Source organism: Taudactylus pleione, unplaced genomic scaffold (assembly GCF_031769625.1).
Source record: "Taudactylus pleione unplaced genomic scaffold, aTauple2 ptg000093l, whole genome shotgun sequence".
Lineage (NCBI taxonomy): Eukaryota > Metazoa > Chordata > Amphibia > Anura > Myobatrachidae > Taudactylus > Taudactylus pleione.
The window spans coordinates 19,560,730-19,583,057 of NW_028284495.1; the positions used below are offsets into that span (position 1 = coordinate 19,560,730).

General features: G+C 39.7%; 1 pseudogene; it reads right to left on the minus strand.

The window, feature by feature from the left end:
- Window positions 1-12,608: 12,608 nt before the first annotated feature.
- LOC148526866 (uncharacterized) lies at window positions 12,609-14,113 on the minus strand (annotated as a pseudogene).
- Window positions 14,114-22,328: the final 8,215 nt, after the last annotated feature.

Consider the following 22,328-nt stretch of genomic DNA (forward strand, 5'->3'; position numbering starts at 1 on the left):
ATGGAAGCCAGTTTGAAATGAGTCAAAGAGGGAGTGGGAGGAAAGAAAGGTGGTAAGGCGGTTGTAGACAATACGCTCAAGGAGTTTGGAAGCAAAAGGGAGAAGAGAGATGGATCAATACTTGGAAAGTATGTTAGGATCAAGGGTAGGTTTTTTAAGAATGGGGGAGACAAGGGCATGTTTTAATGCAGAAGGGACAGTGCCAGATTATAGGGAGAGATTAAGGAGGTGAGCAAGATGGGAACAGGCAGAAGGAGACAGGTAACAGAGGAGATGGGAAGGGACAGAGTCAAGAGGGGAGATGGAAGGAGGGGAAGACCGGATGAGGGCCATGACTTCCTCTCCAGAAACAGGGGAGAAGGATGTCAGAGTTGGTGAGACAGAAGGGGAGGGGTGGTCAGGGTAAGGAGGGAGAGTAGTGCTGAGGGTCTGATGGGAAATGATGTCCTCACTTATGGAGTCAATTTTAAATGAAAAGTAGGTGGCAAAGTCAAGGGCAGAGAGCAAGGAAGGGAGGTGAGGGGGGGGAGGGCAGAGGAGAGAGTTGAAAGTGGCAAAGAGACACCAGGGGTTTGAGGACTGGGATGAGATCAGGTTCTTGAAATATGTTTGTTTGGAGAGAGACAGGGCAGCACTGTAGGAAGAGAGAATAAATTTGAAATGGAGGAAGTCAGTCTTAGAGCGTGATTTTCTCCAATGATGCTTGCCAATTCTTGAACACTTTTGCAGGTATCTGGTGCATTTGGAATACCAGGGTTGTGGTGTGGATCTGTGAGGGTGAGTAGTTATTGCCAAGAGCAGAAGTAAGGGAGGAATTGTACAGAGAAGTAGCTTGTTCAGGACAGGAGAGAGAAGGAATAGGGGAGAGAAGAGAGTACACAGGGAGGAAAAAGCAACAGTGTCAATAGCCTCAATATTACGCTTAGTAATGGTAGCCATAGGAGGTAAAGGAGGGGAAGGAGAAAGGGATAGGTTAAAAGAGAGAAGGTGATGGTCAGAGAGGGGGAATGGAGAATTGGAGTAATCAGAAATATCACAACAGTGCGTAAAGACCAGATCAAGTGAGTGCCCACTCACATGGGAGGGTGAAGAGGTCCATTGGGTGAGACCAAATGAAGAGGTGAGGGTAAGGACTTTAGCTGCAGAGGATTCTATGGGAAAGTCAATAGGAATATTAAAATCACCTAGGATTATAGAGGGAAGATCTGAGGAGAGAAAGTGAGGGAGCCAGGAAGCGAAGTTGTCAAGGAATTTGGAGGGAGGGCCAGGGGGACGGTAAATGACAGCTACTCTGAGGTTTACTGGTTAGAGGCATATAGCATGAACCTCAAATGTGGGGAATGTAAGGGATAGTTCAGAGGGAATTAGCTGGTAGGAATAACTGGTGGATAGAAGTACCCCAACACCACCACCATGGTGACCCCCAGGGTGGGGGGTGTGGGAGCAGGCAAGGACCCAAGAGGATAGAGCAGCATGAGAAGTGGTGTCAGAGGGTGTGATCCAGGTTTCAGTAATGGCTAGGAGATTCAAGGAGTTGGAGATGAAAAGGTCATGGGTGGGGACCAGTTTATTACAGACTGATCTGGAATTCCAGAGGGCACAGGATAGAGAGATAGCATTTGTGGGGGAGATGTGATTAAAATTAACTGGGTTGCAGTAACATGGAGGTAAGATCAATTTGGGGGACCAATATGAATAGAGTTTAGTGATGGTGCAGGCACCTGTTGGAGGTGGGCAGGGAGGGAGATGTGGATGGCAGTGGGGTGAAGTGACAGGGCGAAGAGTGTAGGAGGAAGGTTTGGTGGTGGGGTAGTAGGACATAGGTGGGTAGAACAGGAAGAAAGTGGAGTAATTGGAGAGGAGGGAAGAGTAGGCAGACAGAGGAGGGTGGAGAAGGGGAGGAGAATGTGGAAGAGAGAAGGGGGAAAGTATAAAGGTGGAAGCAAAGGTGGAAGCAGGGGGCAGAACAGAGGATTAGGTAGAGACTGAGTGAAAGAGGGAGTTGACGAAAACCTTGTCATGGTCTTTATAAGTAGACTAGAGGAAAGAAATTTGGAAATGTAATTGAAATATGAATGAAGGAGATTTGTAGAAATGCAAGAGAAAGAACAGTGATGGTAAATATGTATGCAGATTAACAAATTTGTTATAGGGAGGATTAAAATGTGTGCAGAATTTGAAAAATAACGCAGATTTTAAGCAGATAGAGGATGTGAGGCTAGGCAAGAGAGCTAAGATAAAGGACAGTGTTTCAAAGTGGAAAGATGTAAACTGACATGGGAACAAGTACAGTAAGCATTGAGATATATGTGAGAATCAGAAGGCCAGCATTATTAATAGCAATAGAAAAGTTCTTGCCGTGACTGTACAGTTTGTCCAGTTGTAGCCTGAATCTTTAGCCCTTTCTGTTTTGTTGTTTGATGGAACTTAGGGCCTGATTCAGTCCTGCTCGCGAGCGCTGAGTGCTCGCAAGTGGGTCGATGTTGCCCAAGTGCGCATGTGCACGTAGGAGGCGGCTCCGTCATGCGCATGCACAAGACCCGAATAACAACGGCCAAGCCGTCGTTATGGGTCTCGCACCAACGGGGGCGTGCTGTCAATGGTGATTGATAGCACGCCCCATTTGGTGGGCGTGCCAGGGGTGTGGCTGCCCAGATGGAGGCGTTCCCATGGGAAATATCTAAGGCTAGAAATAAATCAAGCCTTCACTTCAGTCAATAGACTGAGAGAATCCTTATAACAATTTAACTATTACAAATCATAAGGCATTAGAAACAATAGCATAAGGATTCAGTAAAGAATAAGCTAGTTACCTATAAGTATAATTAATAAAGCAGGCACAGGAGGTGGAATACTCTGCAGTCAAATTCAGTTTATATACTAAATTCAATATATCAACTAAAGGTTGATTTCAATCAATTTTAATCAATTTCAGATTGATCTAAATCGATGTTGTGTTTCTGGGGCTAAATCTCACATTTATTAACAGGCAATTTTTGATTTGTTTTTTATTAAGTGATAGTAAATGTGTGATTCAGCCCCAGAAATACATTATCAATTTAGAATGATTTGGATTGATTTGAAATATATTCAAATTGATTGAAATTGACCTTTAGTACATATACCCAACAGTGTCTGTATGAAAATATCCTTTGCTATTCTGTGACATGGAGAATTTTTCAGAATTTCCTTATTGATTTTGACTACTTGACCTATTATATTTAATTCAGACATTTTATTGACATTATATTGATTGATACTCCGTTACTCATCTTTACCATTATGTCCACACTGATATAAATAAAATAACTGCTTTGCTGCTGTATATACATTTCTCACACCTTACAATTATGACTACTGTATTTGATTAAATATTTTTTAATTGATCATTTGTTTATACATAAAAATATATCTTTTTAATATTTTTTTGCAAATAAAATATATTGATTACACAAACACATGCAACGGCTCTTTTAGCCTGACTGCAGTCCTGTATTAAGTTTTTTTTTTGTTACCCATCTTTTAATGGTTATCTCCAAAACATATTAGGGCAAATGTATGAAGCTGTGGAAAGTATCACTTTCCAGAGCTTCATACATCTGCCCCAATATCTCAAGCTGGTTCCATAAACATGACAATGGATCTCATGTATTATGGCGACTGCCACAGTCACCAGATCTCAATCCAAGAGAGTACCTTTGAAATGTAATTGAATCATAGATTTGCAGCATGAGGTCCTGATTCAGAGGTACACACGATTGTAGCCATGACTTGTTCTTTTGCCATAGCGTAACTATGGTTTTATGATAATGTTGCAGCTAGTGGGATCCATACAAAGACACTGAATGGGTGTGGCACTAATCCATCACTGTACGTACTAAGATGCACCATTGACCTTTGGAGACTGAACCAACCCTATAGAGGTGCAGAAAATATACGTGAACATGGTTGCTGATCGCTATGTGCCTGCAACATGCCCACATCTTGGTAACCACCCCATAAATTGAAATTGGTGGTAACATCAGCCACATTGCTGTGGTATCAACATAGCATGCACCTCTGAAGGATAAAAAGGATTGCCCGTCTTACAGGTTATGGTACAGATTACATTGTCTTTCCAATTTTAATACTGCAGATTGTAGATGCTAAATATATGATAGACCATATGCATTTTTCACTATTCGTACAAATGGTACAGCAAAACATAACTTCCATTGTTAATTATATCTATTTATTTATTTCACATTTATTTCCTAACATTTATCATATATTTTATTTTTTGAAAAAGAAAAACAGCTCACAAAGGTATCATTGGAAAAAAAGAGAAGGGGAGTAACCTGGCTACTATGTTGGACATATGTACATTGTGCCTGATTCAGAATTGTATGCTATGCCAATATTTGAGAGTGACTATCAGAAATCTGCACGTGTCTAAGTTGCACTGCACATGCGTGTTACGATCCACTGCCAGGGTTTTTAAATCTCCTGTAGTTTACAGTCCTGACTGTTGCTTTGCAGTGGGGAAGCTGTCAGTATGTAGAAGTTTCAGCTGCAACCAGCCTGTAATCAAGCTCTCACTCTGGGCAGCTCAAGCTGCAAATTAATCTCTAATGAAGGAAGCTGGTTTTGCATTATTTCTTTCTCCTGTTAAATTGCAGTCAATCCCAGCATTCCCTGCTGGTGATAGTCTTCATGGAGCTTTTTTATTTGGTCCCTGTTCATGTTTTGCTAATTCAGAGTTCCTGTAGCAATTCTCAGCTAAGTGTATCACCAGCGCCATATCAGGATGGCAGTGTGCCCTGTGCTGCTCTGTCACCCCCTCCTCCCCTTTAGTGCTTACCTTTTCCTCTAGTTGGGTGGAGGGCAGGGGTCTTCATCAGCATTGCTGGGATGCTGCGCAGCACTGCAGAAGGTCTCTTCCTGCAGACCTCTGAAGCCGGACAGTTCATGGTCGGTGACAGTGGAGGATTCCACCCTGCGTGGAAGCATCGGCCACACCACCCTCCCTATGACCCTGTGTATTATCAATGTGCATTTACTCTGCTGATATACACTCCTTTGTATACCACAGTGTTACCTGTACTTGCATTATCTGCTGAGCAACCCACCTGTGCCTTGCTGGAATCACTGTTTTAACAAGTGCCTTTCTATATTGGGATTGCTGTGCTATGCTGCTGCAATAATAGTGACTGTGTTTAATCATTACTACTGCATTGAAGACTGGTACATATCTGAGTGTTCTATTACTTGCATTCACCTGTGGTTTAATACTGTGCTGTGCTTCAAGAGAATTGCATTATCTTATGTCCATTAACTGCATTCACCTGTGGTTAAATACTGTGTTGCACTTCAAGGATTACCTAGTGATCTCCTGTCTGTTGCATAAACCCCCTACTGTTCAGATGTATAAGACCAGGCGGCCGCCTAAGTACTGGTGTGTGCATCTAACACTAAGGGAACAGTGGGTGGCTGTTATAGGCATAATACCCTCCATAGAGGAACTCTAGCGGTCTTATGCAATAGAGCAGCAGTTTCATAACAATGCATCAAGGAACATTAACTCGCTTGCAGGATTTATTTGCAAATTGATTGACAGTCAACAAGTGTTTGGGGGAAGTATTTGGAAAGTGGCAGTAAAACCGCATGCGCGTCGTGACCATTTTGGGGTAGTTTCAGATACTGCATCTGCAATGAGAAACATTTTATTTATAGTTGTTAGTTGCCCAACAACTATTTTCTTTGCACTTAATATTGTTTTGTTCTACCTAAATTGCTGCTAGTCCAATATGCCAGTAACCAGTTGGCACAATTAAAAACACACACTCTAAGAAATATCAAAAGTTGGACTGCTCTGTTAGTGTATATATGTACTTCTAATTTGCTGATATTGCTTGACTGAAAATAAAATATTGACCAAGGCTTCTCTCAATAACAATATGCTATATTAAAGCTAAAAAATGGAAATGATCTATATTAAGAATATATTTGGATATTAAATGTGTGCATTTAAATACAACTGTCCACAACTGTCCATTCTATATTTCATGTATAGATATTTTGATATGGATATATATGAGACTATATTGAGATGTTTTTGTTTAAATATTTCTACATATATATATAGTTATTGCTAATATAGGTGTTGTTATTTATGTGTACTATATATATATATAAATATATGCAATTACTAAAGATATTTAAAGTTACTAAAGGTATAACTAAGATATATAGACAAGGCTTCTCTATGTATTTTTATGTAGATACTAAGTAATTAGAAATTTAAAGTGAAAAGCACACACAAGTGTAAATCATCACCAGATTAATTAATTAACATTGGTGTGGGCAATTAAGCAACAAAAACTAAATTTTAAAGGAGACCACTGAGCACCATACCCTTGTCTTGAAAAAGCTCCTAGTGTGGAGTGAAATGCGTCGACAAAAGGGTTAAATTGCTTGTGACTACACAAGACTATCTGCCTAGTTGCTATTGATTGCTCTCATAATACGAAACCCAAAGGTTATTACCATCTGGGCCAAGACAAACAAGAATGGAGGAAAGCACCCGGTGTAGGAGCGGCTGCTTCAGACATCTACATCGTGGTCTCCCTTGATTTCCGAAGCTATTACAGCAAAACAGCAGTGCATTGCACTGTCTTACCAGCCGGTCCGAGACTCAGATGCGGTAACAAGCCATAAGTTAACCATAGCCATTTAAGTTACCATAACAAGGATTGTACATTTATATGTATAATTTACAGATTGATAAAAGCACCTAAGCATCCACTATTTACTGTGATTGTGAGCAGAATAGAGATTGTACAGTATCTCCTGAACATTTAAGATTGTTGCCTTTTATCCCTTGGACACAATTATCTAAAGAATTCTAAGATCACCAGTGGCAGTAATAATAAGCTATATTTGCTATTTGCATTTTTATTGTGATAAATTCATGTTTGTGAAGTAAGTTATGTGTTGTTAATTGATACATTTTTTTATTACATATTTTATTTTTATTGAGAGAAGCCTTGGTCAATATTTTATTTTCAGTCAAGTGATTCCAGAAAATTAGAGGTACATATATAACTAACATTGCAGTCCAACTTTTGATACTGCATCTGCAATACCTTCTGCAGTAAACATGGCTACAGCATCTACATATGGTCATTGAGAAGTCCAATAATTGACTGATCAGTGACAGATGCTGTCTTTCAACACAGATGCTTGGATTTGCAAAGCCCCAGGTGGGTGCCTTAATACATTCCTCAGCTTCAGCAACATTTGCCTATTTTCACACAGCAGATGCACAGTATATGGGATCGCAGCTGCAATGGCATTAGCGTACAACTTTGAATCAGTCCCTTTGGATTTACTCCTAAGGGTTAATTTTCTGTTATATACTGTAGGCCATTTTTCATTTTCTGGACTCTCCAAGCTACTACTCATCTGGGGATTACAGGGACATCTATATTTTCATATCTGGTGCCCCTACCCTTATGTGTGCTCTAGGGTGTCATATGCCGAAATCTGGGACTAACTGTCTCACTTTTGTGCCCAATGAGTGCTGGTACAGTGTCCACCTGCACTGCTCTCATGGCTCCAGTCCATGAGCACTGTCATCTTCCCCTATGTTGTTCGGCCCAATGTCCAATCCGATGGAGCAGAGTCACATGTCTAGCTGGGCCAATCAGAACAGAAGCTCCTTATTTGAACTCCTTAAACTTGAAGATGGTTGCCAGTACTACATCTTATCCTAGTACCTTGGGGGGCTAATTCAGCCCAAGCCTCAGTCCTGATTCTGTTGTCATTGTCCATTATTTTCGGGACTGTGCATGTGCTGGAGCTGCAGTGCACATGTTCATTGATGATGCTGTGGCTGCAGTCACAGTGATCTGTTAGCCACAGCCTGTTGGAAGGGCTGCAGGCATTTTGGGCCAGCGACATGGATAGTTTCACTGGACCCAGCAGCATAGTTGTGTTTGCTATTTTGAGTAACCTAGTGCTTTCTCAGAGGTCCAATGCTATGACCAAATGTTGTGATGTTGATCCAATGCTGCATCTTCAGAAGCAGGCAGCGAATCAGAGAAGCTGTTAGCAAGCGTAATTTTACACTTGAATACTTCTTCTTATCAGGTGTATTGTTGTTGCATATAGTAATAGACTCCAATCCAATGTACTTAAGAATTTGTAATTTATTAATTAATAGATCAAGCCCTTATGGGGAGTGTGTACTTCTCCCAGGGTTAGAATGCAGTAACTAACAGTTGTCATATCTGTAACATAGTTTTTTATACCTTTCATTACAATCTTCTTTACCACACCCACTGAAATCATATCTTCAACGATATATAAGCATTTAATGACATTTGGCATGGTCAAATATAACATTCATCAGATTTGACAAGGTTTATTCTTGTTCTGATCTGTCTTTAGCAATACAATGGGAATGATTTCCTTCATGAGATGTTTATCATCTACAATTTTAACCATATTCGGTCTGGTCTTATATTTAGCCCAGAATTATACATACATGGTCAGATTCTTACGAAAAACAATGCTTTGCAAAGAGTTGTCTTAAAGTTAACTCAACTTTTTTACTAAGTATAAGTGTGTACAAAGGTCATGTATTAAACGTTATAGAGCATATTTATTAGAGATGTGCGCCGACCCCCATGTCTTGGTTTTGGTTTTGGACCTGGATCCCCCTGGTTTTGAATCTGAATCTGGTTTTGGATTTTTTTCCTCCATGTTTTGTTTTCATGTTTTGGTTTTGGATCTGGATTTTTCCTTAAAAAATAATACAAACAGCTAAAACCACATAATTTGGGCCTGTTTTTGTTCCTACAGTATTATTAACCTGAATAACAATGATTTTCAAGCATTTCGAGGCATTTTTAACCACCTAACAGCTCACAATATTGATTTCACTATTTTTCACCAATATAGGCAAAAGGCTGCAGCGAGCTGGCTGGCTAAAGTAAGCAACAGAGCAGCGGCACAAACACACGGCAGTTTATAAAAATATCAGACATCTATGAAACATTGCCACACAGCAGTGGCAGACAGGATGGCAGTTTAATAAACTATAATAAAGTCAGTCGGCAATGCCCCAAATTGTGCCAAATGTAAAGTAAAGAGTTGCAAGATGGAATTGTCCCTCCCACCCACTCTTATGTGGGATATTAAAAAGGACATGCACAGTTTAACAAACCAAGCACTTTAGCGGCTAGGACTAACACTTTCGTGGCTGAACTCCTTGGTTTGTTTGGGCCCCACAATACATTTTTTGGATGGACTACCTTCAATTATTAAGGAGGAGGTTGATGATGAGGGTGTTGGTTTTGGAGATTGCATGTTATGGTCCAAACTGCTGGTAGCTGATACTGGACTGCTTGTTATTAATTTACAAATTATAATTTTGTTAAACAAATTGCATGAACTTGCTGCAAATGACATAACAGGGAGGAGGTGCCTACATGGTTAACCTCCCTTCCTCTGCTAACTTTGGCTCTACAAATGGAACAGGTGCCTTCACAACTGTTGTCAGAATTTAGATTAAAATAATTTCACACCCAAGGCATTGCTTTTCTGGATTTCTTTTTATCATTAGCAAGAACTGCTGCCACTGGTGGCTGATTAACACAAACCATGTCCTTATCATCAACATCCACATTAGTGTCAGATAGGACACAAATTTCCCCCTCATCCTCCTTTTGCACTTCCGCCACACTATCATCCTCATTTTTTTATTATTTCACCATCTAATACAAGCACAGCTGTCATGGCGTCAGTGATCCGCTGTGAAACTGGGTGACAACTGTTATAATTACTTCCTCTATCAAAGTACTGTTTAATAGTCAATTATTTTTTTAAATCACTTCTGATTACGAATGAGGATGTAGGTGATGATGCAGGTGTTGGTGTTGGAGATCGAAGGTGCTTGGATCCCACAGAGAGGGAGCAGGCAGGAGACAATGGACTTGATAATATTTGAGTTTTGGAACTTGGCACGTACACTTTGATATTTGATGAATGCGCTCCAAGCAACGTAAGAAGGAGGAGGTTCCTAGGTGGTTTAGGTTCCTCCCTCTACTCACTCTTGTATGGCAACAGGCACATATGGCTTGACAACTGTTGTCTGGATCAGGATGGAAATAATTCCACACGTGAGAAGTAGAATTTTTTGTTTTTTGTCCTGGCATGACAACAATGGGCTTTGGCTTTTTCAAACCATGGGCAACAGCTGTTGCCTTACTTACACAAAGGACATCCTCAGCATCAACATCCTCATCACCAACATCTTCATCGTCAACATCTGAATCATCCTTAGTGCCTTCAACTACCAAAATATCCTCCTCCTCCATGTGCAATTCCACAGAAGCATCCTCAATGACTTCATGTGCAAGATGTTGATTGCCCTTCCCCACATTTACAAATTTACAAATGTTGGAACTTGGAGGATCCTCCAGTACACTAGTATTTAGGTCGGGCTCACATATGGCAACCGCCGACACACTTGCACTCTCCTCGGGGATTTGTGATTTTAATTTCTCAGGGCACACAGGTGGTTTTCCCGGAGCTGTCTTAACAACTTTCACATTTTTAATTGGACCACCACCACTACTACTACAAGCAGAAGGGCGAACAGCAGTTTTAAAAAGAAAGGCCAAGGCCTATCTTTCCTTGCCACTTTGTGTAGTGAATATGGCAAATTTCCTTTAAATTTTTTTTCTTAACTTCAGTGAAACTTGCTTTACCATATCGATGGCGTGACTTATGCCCTGGGGCATGGGCCTCAATAGAGGACGAGGAAGTTGATGGCCTTGCACTTCTGGCGGCAGCTACAACATGTGGTTCTTGGCCTTGCTCTCCTGTCATGTGACAGGCCTCCATATTTTCTGCAGTCTTGAAGCAGTGTCACAATCACCAATAGTTTAGCCAAGGTGCAGTTACAAAATTCACACACGTGCAGTCGTGCGCACGCACAAAAATATTAGAAAAAAAGGCAAATGATCATTTTTATTTTTTGCCAGCTCCAGAAGAACTTGGGCCCAAAGCACCAATTGATCATGACTGGAGTCGGGCAGAACATGGTTGCAACGTGCATTGCTGGCTGGCTCTTGTGCGCTACTGCGGTTAAGCCTAACACGCACGCACACACAGAAGAAAAAAATATAAGACACTTTTATTGTTTTTATTTTGGAGAATGACTGGAGTTGGGCAGCACAAGGTTGTTGTAATGTCCTTTGCTGGCTGGCTCTTGTGCGCTACTGCGGTTAAACCTAACACCCATGAGCACACACAGAAGAAAAAAATATACGACACTTTTATTGTTTTTTTTGGAGCACGACTGTAGTCTGGCAGCACAAGGTTGTTGCTATGTGTGTTGCTGGCTGGCTCTTGTGCGCTACTGCAGTTAAGCCTAAAACCCACGAGCACACACAGAAGAAAAAAATATAAGACACTTTTATTGGGGTTTTTTTGCAGCACAACAGTAGTCGGGCAGCACAAGGTTGTTGCAACGTGTGTTGCTGGCTGGATATTGTGCACTACTGCGGTTAAGCCTAACACCCACGAGCACACAGAAAAATATAAAATACACTTTTAATTTTTATTTTTGTACTTTTTTTTTTTTTTACTTTTTTTTTGGAGTCCAGAACTTGGGCCCAGAGATGGACACAGCACAAGCCCAGGACACAGCAGACAGCCCAGATGGATCAGCAGACAGCACAGTGAGTGACAGTGACAGCACCATGACCAGAGACCAGAATGGATCAGCAGATAGCACAGTGATAGTGACAGCACCGTGACCAGAGACCAAAATGGATCAGCAGACAGCACAGTGATAGTGACAGCACTGTGACCAGAGACCAGAATGGATCAGGAGACAGCACAGTGACAGCACCGTGACCAGAGACCGGAATGGATCAGCACCAGCCCAGGACACAGCAGATAGAACCAGCACCTCTCCCAGCCCTACACTACCCAACCTCCCTGTTCAGTCTCCACAGCCAGAGTGGAAATGACATCCGTCGCATGGTCCCTTATATACTACATTGATCATAGAGATGAAAGCTCACGAACCACGAGATTTCAGACTCTATTGTTTTGCCTCGGTTTCGAGATCTGAGTAAGGCGGGAACCTCCTAGCCTGCTTGGAACCAACTTGGATATGCTAAATTCGGGTGGGTTCGGTTCTCTGGGAACCGAACCTGCTCATCTGTAATATATATGATGAATATACTAACTGTAAATATGGAATTATGTAAAATATAGTGTTCCTTATAAACTAAGCTTTCACAAATTCTACCCTTTAAATATACACATTTACATGTGCTATATTTTGTGCTTTACATTGGGATGTAAAGTTCAGTAACCTCCATCTCTTGTATCTTTTCACTTTTTCTCACTTTTTTCATTCTTGAAGTAGCCACCTGAATACAGTATAGGCCACATCTATAGAATGCATACAGTAGATAAGAATCAAGATTATGTTCGCAAGAATGAACTTTATCAATGCATAAAATATATTTGAAAACCACTTTCCCAATCCTGAAAACCAAGTACTAGGATCTAACCATGATCACCATGATTCATTTTCAGAGTCCTTATCATAATTTATTCATGTAATTGGTAATAATGGCTTCTAGATCGGTAGCATCATTGGTCAAATAATTACAACAGTGAACTCCAAGAATTGTTTCAAAGTTAGACATAATATTTCAGTCTGTACACTTAATCTACTACGGGTCGTGCTGTAGTGACAGTTCATTCCGGAATGCTTTTATTTCATGGTTAACATATCTTAATGTCTTATCATAAAGTTCAGTCACATTGTCAATAAATTCAGCCAGTCCACTAATTTCATGTTGATTATCCAAATATCTCCAATTACCATTCATAAAGATGTTTGAAAAGGTGGTACCAACACGATGTCTCACTGAAGTAAAATCAATCAGGGGAATGTGTTTTTTTTATTCACCGGAACAATATCTCTTTTAAAATGTCTGGCATCCTGCAAAAGAACTTTTAGCAAATTATTATGTCTTATAACATTAAAATTGTGGTATCAATCTGTCTAAATAGCAAATACCTTCAGAATTAATGGGCAACCTTATATAAGCATACTTTCAACATATATAATAAAGATCATTTGGTAGCAGGAAAGGAACATCAAACCCTAATATCATGTTGGAACTATCATTCCTAGCTGACATGTTTGAACTGTCTGATCTATCTCACTATGATGAACACTCACTTGTAGTGTATAATCAAATGCCTCATTATAAAAGTCTATTGTACATGATACAGTATGCATTCAGTACTTTTAAAATCTTCCTTACATTGTTCAGTACAGCGATGGACATAAGGTTTATTCACAGTAATGATCTTATTACAATAGCCTGACTCAACTTTTCCTATGGGGTGTTCTGGTATTGGAATAGTAAACATCCCTGCAGTTGTCCAAATCTGAGATGCAGCCTGTCTTATTTCATAGACTGTCTTATTGAAACAAAATGGAATGCATTCACTTACATGTGGAACTAGCACACTCACAGGTGGTTTTGTCAAATTATAGGAATCAGTAACTTTTTGTCCACAACTGTTTACTACACAATTCTCCCATGTTTCTATGTTAACTATCTCAGTAATTTTAGCATATTTTGACTCAACAATGGTGTTCTAGTACAAATCCAGCAATTAGTAACATTTAATACTTTACCCAACAATGAATGATATTACTGTATTGGATATTCTTTTGAGTATTGACCAATATTATTCATACACCATAGTATGCACCTTTCTTCTTGTCATTTAGTATAGTAATCATAAATGTACTTTTCAACAGGCTATAAATCAGATTCCTGACATCAATCTTTTAACTGTCTCTTGTTTTCCTGCTTAGAAAAGATGAAGGAAAGGACTTATTAGAATAAACACCATCATCCATATCAATGGATGTGTGCTCATACCATGAACCTCTACTCGCCCTCTCTCCAAAGTAAATAAGTCCCACTGTTGCAATAAACAAGATTGTTCCCATCAAGCAGCTAAGGAAATTAAAAATTATCTTTGTCATCAATCTATATGCATGCAGTCTATTGTATGCAATCATCTCTATCTGGATTGAAGAGTTCTCATAAATGCAACTCACTCTCTATATCAACAACAGAGGTTGAGTCTTTTGGCCCCTTTAAGTTTGGATCTCTGACCTTTTTGCAGTGTGAGCTGTGAATCCAGGTGTCCTTCCAAGTAACCTTTATAGCTGTATCAGTAGTCAGCAGTACTTGCCAAGGACCACCCCATTGATCTGTAAGGCAACCAGAAAGTAAAAAAAAACTTCTTATTATACCACAGTCTCCAGATTGTATCTTGTCTGCTGGATCAAATGCTGATTTTGGTTGGATATCCTGTTGAGCTTTCTGAATGTCTTGTAGCTGCTTAGACAATTGTATAACATTTTGCACAGTCAAATTATGTTGCAATTTCCAATCAGTCTTTGGATTAGTAACATATCTTGGTTGTACTCCAAATAACATAAGGAGAGAGATTGAGATAAGGCTTAGGTGTGATTCTTATACTAAGAAAGCACCAAAGGTACGGCTTCAGACCATGCCATTCCGATCTCTTTTGTAAGTTTAGCTAGCCTACTTTTTAGGAATTTTGATTCTATTTCCACATTTCACACATTCTTTGAAAATAAACTTTCCCTGTAAATGAGTTCTCCAGGCACTTGCAATAACACTGAATAAACCAAACCTACATACTGTACAAATTCCTGCAAAATATTTTACAGCAGAGCAGTAATTTAAGTAAGCTTGGCAAATGTTTTACCTTAGTAGGTGCCATTTTCCCCACATTGTTTCTCAACAAAATTACATGACTTTCACATATAGATCTGGCTACTGATATAAATCCTGGAGCATTGGAGCATACCAGTAAGACTGTACAATGCTTTCATTTCCTAGAAGTGACCTCATTGTGAGAAGTGTTTTACTGATAGTGTCTCAATTGGTCAAATGTAACATCCTTAAACAACATCAACTGAGTGTCTGTATATGGCTCATCACATGTACTTAAAGCTACCTTGTTCCTCATGGAAATAATATTAGTCAGTGTATTGCCTCTAATGTCTCATCATATGAGGTTACTGTATACCCTGTCACCAAATAACCATCATGTGTCTGTATGTGACAGCTACCATCAGTAAAGAGAACCAAATCAGGATTTTCTAAGGGAACTTCAGCAGAATATGGAACTTCTAACAGAAAAGATTTGACTCATGTATTTCAAACAATCATGTTTATTTATTTATTACCCGTCATTTATATAGCGCAGACATATACCGCAGCGCTTTACGTTGGCCATTCACATCAGTCCCTGTTCCAGTGGAGCTTACAATCTATGTTCCCTATCACATGCACACACACATACACACTAGGGTTAAATTTTTTTGGGAGCCAATTAACATCCCAAAATATTTTTGAAGTGTGGGAGGAAACCCACGCAAGCACAAACTCCACACAGTTAGGGCCATGGTGGGGATTGAACCCATGACCTCAGTGCTGTGAGGCAGTAATGCTAACCATTACACCATCTGTCTTCCTCTTCATCACCATCACTCATGTTCCCTCCTTTTGAGGAAGAGTAAGGCAACAATGTGACAGTTTTCAAAATATGACATATGTGCATTGTAAGATTGGTAGGAGTCAAAAGTAAAATTTCCCATTGAGAAAATCAGGCTGTAGGGACATGTTTAGATGGTGCTTTATTCAACTAGTGAGCAACAGCATGTAACACATATAACATGAATGCAATTCATCTTAAATATTAAAGCCACTCTTTAAGGATATAAGTGTTTATTAGCTTGGTGCCAAATAGGTATTTAACCTTATCAGTACACAATTGGATTTTGTCTCGTAAAACCTTGTAACCTGCTTCTGCAAGAAAACACAACAATTGTTTAGTGTCTTTCACTAAAGTCAGAAATTACTTGAAATTTAACAGCAGATCATCTTATTAGGTGAGAATTAGGCCACCTGTAGGAACAAAAGATTGTAGTTTATTTAGCAAATGCCTATTGTAAACTATTTGTGACATTTTGGGAATAATGCCCGTCTTTTAACACACTGCATGCTACGGGAGAGTTACAGCATTTTGTCCACTCCTTGGAACAAAAGGCTGTGTGTTTGGACTCAGGCCCTAATTCAGAGCCAGACGCTCTGAAAGAACGCTCGCTCTGAATCAGGGCATTTTTTTTTCTTTTGTTCGGCCTCCTGGCTGCTCATTTAGCTGTGGGTGACCACCCACAACTATTGCGAGCGGCCAGGTGATGGTCGCGATGGTCACGACCATCGCGTCCATCGGGGCTTGCGACGAGACCCTTGTGGTAGGGTACACTAACGGACAGACTCTCTCTGAAATTGTTCAAACAAGTAAAACTATTACCATTATGATTAAATTTATCTAAAGAACATTTGCAATCCTTCTCTGTGTATACTCTGATCTGCATTTTCTAAATTCTTTATCTGAAGCTTTGTAAGTTTTTTTTTTCTGCAAGATGTTTATCTCATGCCATTTTGCAGCAGTTAACAATATATTGATTGTTCTTTTCACTCTGCATATTGAAATGTTAATCTATCACTTAATGCATCATTAAATCCATCCATAGAAATCCCTTAATCATATAAGTAACCTGTGCATCATCCTCATCAGTAATACCTCCATAATCTTTCAGATTATCATATAATCTCTTATGATAATCAGCAACTGGTTCCACATATTTACAATTCTTTTGCAAATTCTGTCTTGGGTTTGGGAAATTCTGAATAAAATTTGCACAAATCTGTTTTACTCAATCGTAACCCTCTAATGCTTTCTGTGACTGTAAACACACAGATGGGTTGTAACTTTACACTGATTTAGAATTCTTATTTTCTTGATAATAATAACTTTAGCTTGCAATTTTGGGTGATTTCTCTTTCCTCACTTCAAAAGCCATTTAACCCCTTAAGCTTTAGTTTCTGCTGATGCAGATACTGTGACAGTGTTTGTTTGCACAGGCTGTACATCATTTTGATAATTAACCAATATTAAGTACTCTGCGTTATCACTAGAATCAAAATCTGTTCCACTATGTTTAAGGATTTTAGGACATTTAACAATTACAGGAACAGCAGCCTGCTGTGTCTCAGCAATATGCATTTGTCTAGGGAAGTGTGGGACATAAGGACTTGATCTACGCAGGTGCGTCGGGATGATCTTTTTTCTCTGCATTCTGTAATTTATACAATTTAGACTGCTCATACCAATCATGCAAACATTGGAAATGTTTCAATCTATGCTGCGCAATAAGAGATGCATTTTTTCTTTTTTTTTTTTACCAAAGTTAAACTATCTACATTAAATATCCCATACATGGGAAAACAAATTTTATGACCTCTTGTTATTTTACACCACTGATCATAGAGCTGCACATAATCAGGATTAACTGTTCTATGATATAATAAGCCTTTTTCTCTGGAGAACAAACTCATCCTGATTGAGTCTGTATTTACTTACTCAGGACTAGAGTTGAGCGGGTTCGGATCAGTTCGGATTTTCCCGCCAAATTCGGATTTTTCCCACCTAAAATCAGGTCTTAGAAAGAGGAAAAACATCATCTTTAATGAACATACATCATCATTCCTGGACTTTTGTTTTTTGTTTGATGTTTGTCCATGAAAGATGACATTTTGCCTCTTTCAGAGACCCGATTTTTGGAGGGAAAAATCCGAACTTGGCGGGAAAATGTGAACTAATCCGAACCTGCTCATCTCTACTCGGGACACGTCTGTCACGAAAACAGGCAATACAACCTTACATATGCCTCACATATGCTTCACTGCACAAATAACAAAACACATACTATAACTTCTAAATAACTTAATCTTCTTCTTGATAATGGCTAAACAAACAGCAGCTGTGGGTGATCAGTCAACACTGCAAAATATTAAAACATCTCAATACACTAACTCAACAATATTACAACAAGACTACTTAAATGCAGCAACAAACAATGTAAAATTGTCCCTAAGTTTAACTTTAGCAACATCAACACCTCGTCCTCTCACAACATCTCAGAGCACAGAAACATCATATGCATAAATATATACATATTAGCTCTGATACTCACCCAGATGTTTGCAGCTGCTGCCTGCAGACAGCTACTCGCCCCCATTGAGGGAGCTAAGAAAACGACTGGTGTTGTTAAAGTCCGCACTGCCTCAAACTGTTAAATACTTCTTATCAGGTGTGTTGTAGTTGCATAAAGTAATAGACTCCAATCCAATGTACTTAAGAATTTGTAATTTATTAATTAATAGATCAAGCCTGTACTGGGAGTGTGCACTTCTCCCAGGGTTAGAATGCAGTAACTAACAGTTGTCATATCTGTAACAGTTTTTTATACCTTTCATTACAATCTCCATTACCACACCCACTGACATAATAGTTTCTACATTATATAAGCATCTAAAGACATTTACATGGTCAAATATAACATTCATCAGTTTTGACAAGGTTTATTCTTGTTCTGATCTGTCTTCGGCAATACAATGGGAATTATTTCCTTCATGAGATGTTTATCATTCCAATTTTAACCATATTTGGTCTGGTCTTATCCTTGGCCCAGAATTATACATACATGGTCAGATTCTTTAGAAAAACAATGTTTTGCAGGGAGTTGTCTTATAGACAACTCAACTTATTTGCTAAGTATAAGTGTGTACAAAGGTCATGTATTGAACTGCATGAGCTGTATTCTTTATAAAGCATATATATGATGAATATACTGACTGTAAATATGGAATTATGTAAAATATAGTGTTCCCTATAAACTAAGCTTTCACACATTAGCATATTTTCACACAATCACTGTGTTTGAAGATGCATTGGTGGCAGCATTAGCTTCTACTTCTAAATAAGGCCTAGAGTACAGTACCAGTGTTGTTCTTGGTCCCCTTTGTTACTGTAGTTCCAGGTTCTCCAGTGTTATTCTCACTCACTGTGATTCCAAGTTCTCCAGCATTGTTCCAGCTCAATGCAATTCCAAGTTATCTAGTGTTGTTCCAACTTACTGTGATTCCTTATATCCAGTGTTCCGGATCACTGTGCATATCAGTCACCAATATTTAGCAACTCATTGTGTGTTAAGCATCCAGAGTATACCACCTCTCTGTGAGATCCTGCTGCCAGTGCAATTCTGCCACACTGCATGATCCCCCACTTGCTATCTCCTGTGCTGCTATGCGCTGCTCCTGCCACCTGCAGAGAGTCCACAGCATCATCACCTGCATAGCCATTTTCTGCTCCTGTTACCCTCAGGCAACATTTAGTATCACCACTATTGTTTCAGCAGTCTACTTCACAGTTATCTGCTTCACCAAAGAATCTCTTGCAGTTCCAATCATGACCAGCCAGTGTAAGACCCAGTTCCATTTGGTGTTTCATCCTTACTATTGTTCCAGTAACCACAGACAGCCTTATGGGTTTTTTCCTGAATTCCAATCCTTCTATTGCCATGATACAAGGCCTACAATGCTCCTGTTGCGGGTGCCTCAATTACTGGAGTGACATCACTTGGTACTTGGACACTGCCCACTTCCTAATAGAGACTTGTTTATTGCCAAGACTATCCTTGTCTCCCACAACCTCCTCCATTGGTGCACCATAACTTAATATATAATATTTGCAGCTGTGCAGCACTCAAATGTTAAATATATCAACCACCAGTTTTGATATCTAAGTGCCAGCTAGACTTCTGCAGCTGACCTGCATCTTTCCCATACTGGATACATTCTTCTTCTTCTGGCTCTATGCTCCATGTCAGAAAGTGCATACACTGAATTTATTCAATACACATGCCATTATACCTGCCAAATTACTTTTTCTGCTGGTGCATTGACCTATTCCACACAAGTAGCTTATTCTGCATGCCTGGGTGTTACATTTGTTCTGCTCATCTTTAAGAGTCACTAGCTCAGTCTTTGGGTCTCAAGTATGTGCTAGACTGTCTTCATACTGCACAGGCATCCTTCATGTTTTTTTCTTTGATTCTCTACTGGTGTGCTTTTAGGCATTGATACTGTATGTGTTTTGGTATATTACAGCTATGCAGCCTATCCTATGTGAGAAAGACACCATCTTTCTCCAGCTATATATACTATGGACAGTCCTCTCCATTAATTTTGGTGAAAAACAAGAAGATTTCACCCCAAAAGCATGTGGCCTGTCCCTCTAATACACGCTCCCAGTCAGTGCCAGCAGTCATGTACATAACTGGCCTGCTTTCAAACATTGATAAGGTTTCTGTTTGCTGGCCATCCCAATTAGAATCCTAAACAGAATGCACCTGGGCTCAGCCTCAGGCCTCAGACATAACACCTCTCGACACAACCCAGCTAGGCTCGGCCTCAGGATAGAGATGACATAACATCTCTCTCAGGTGTTATCACTAGCATCCAGCACTGATGACTTATGCAGGGCATCACCTATCGACCAACCACTATAAAAGCCTACTCAGTGCATTTCACCAGTGCCTGAGTATTGATTGTGTCAACATAGATACTTCTGCTCCAGAACTATACTATCCAGTATAGTTTACTTCCAATGTTTCAACTCCGGTGTTTTAGTCTACACGCATTCCCATCAGCAGTATTTCCAGGCATTCCAGAAAAGGACTTTGTTGCTTTCACAGTGGGAACCAATTACTCTGGGCCGCAATGCGGGTCCTCCCTTAGTAAAGTCCATATCCAATTATGGGAATCCATGGTGAAGATCAGTGGGGTCTTCGTCTCCTGCCAGTATATTTGACTGTGCCAATTTGACCTGTTTGCATTTACTATATAATATATGTGCATGTGTGTACTTTGATACACTTGCTATATGATTTTGAGCACTAGAGTTATTACATCTATTCCGTGTATCTCACTGCATGCTACACACTGTTCCCACAGTGCCAACACATCCATGCCTCTCATTGCATGCTACATGCTGTTTCCACAGTGCCAACACCTTCTTGTAACTAATTGCACACTATGCAATTTCCAAACAGTGTCAACTCCTCTGTGTACTGTGCCTTATTGTATGCTACACATTGTATAAACAGTGCCAACATCTATGTTTACCTCATTGCATGCTACATGCTATACAAACAGTGCCAACAGCTCTGTGGACCTTACTGCATGTAACACACTGTACAAACAGTGACAACCCTCCATGCACATTATTGCATGCTATGTGCTGTACAAACAGTGACAACACTTCTGTGTACCTTATTTCATGATACATGGTGTACAAATAGTGCCAATGTATATGTGTATCGTATTGCATGCTTCCAAGCTACCACTTCTCAAGGTATTGCAGCTATACACCATTCAGTGTGTACCCTTATAGAAGCAAATTCCCAAGGATTCACTGGTGTGAGGCAATTCCTTAAGTTTTCCAGTTTTGCAGCTTTGGTAGACAAACTCGAAACACCCCTCTCATTGCATTTTTTATCTGTAGATATGCTCTGTCAGGTGCGTTCAAGACCACTTCCAAGCCAATATATTTTTTGAAGATGGGGGCATAAACCAAGTTTTGCAACTCTCAAGGTCTCTGCGAACCAAACAGTTATTTGATTTGACTGAACAAAGACTTTAGCCACTATTTCACATTTAGCCACTGGATTGACGTAAATTGAAGAGTACAGTAAATCATTGGCCATATTTCCAATTATGCTCCATGAGGCTTTGGTACATTAAGCTATTGACTGTAAAGTCCTTCACAATAGGCTTGATTATCTCAATAATATGGGGCAAAGAAATAACAAAGTGTCAGAGTATTTCAGAGGATATTCCAATGCAGAGTCTCATTGACTTCCTAACCAGAATTTTTTATGAAATCCTAGAATAGGACACCCAATTCATCCATACTATTTGACAGACCACATTGGATGCTCCAGCCTAGATAGGACTTCAATGATAAATCCAAAAATGAAATTAGACATTCTCTGAAAGTTCTACCGTTAGAGTGGTATTGATATTGACAGTCAGAGAATGCAAATATTTTAAAATCTCTCTTGAGACACGCTTCAAAACCAAAGAATTTTGCATCCACTAACTGCAGAAATCTCAAAGTAATACAATGAATATACAGTATGTGATAATTCCCATTTAGCCTCTAAGTTTCTCATAATGGTAAACTGCTTGCCATGCAGGAACCCTCTGATGTACCATCATTCTGTCTGTTGGCCAGTTGGGCTTTTTGGCCATTTACTGGACTTTCAAATTTTGCTTGTGCCAACCACA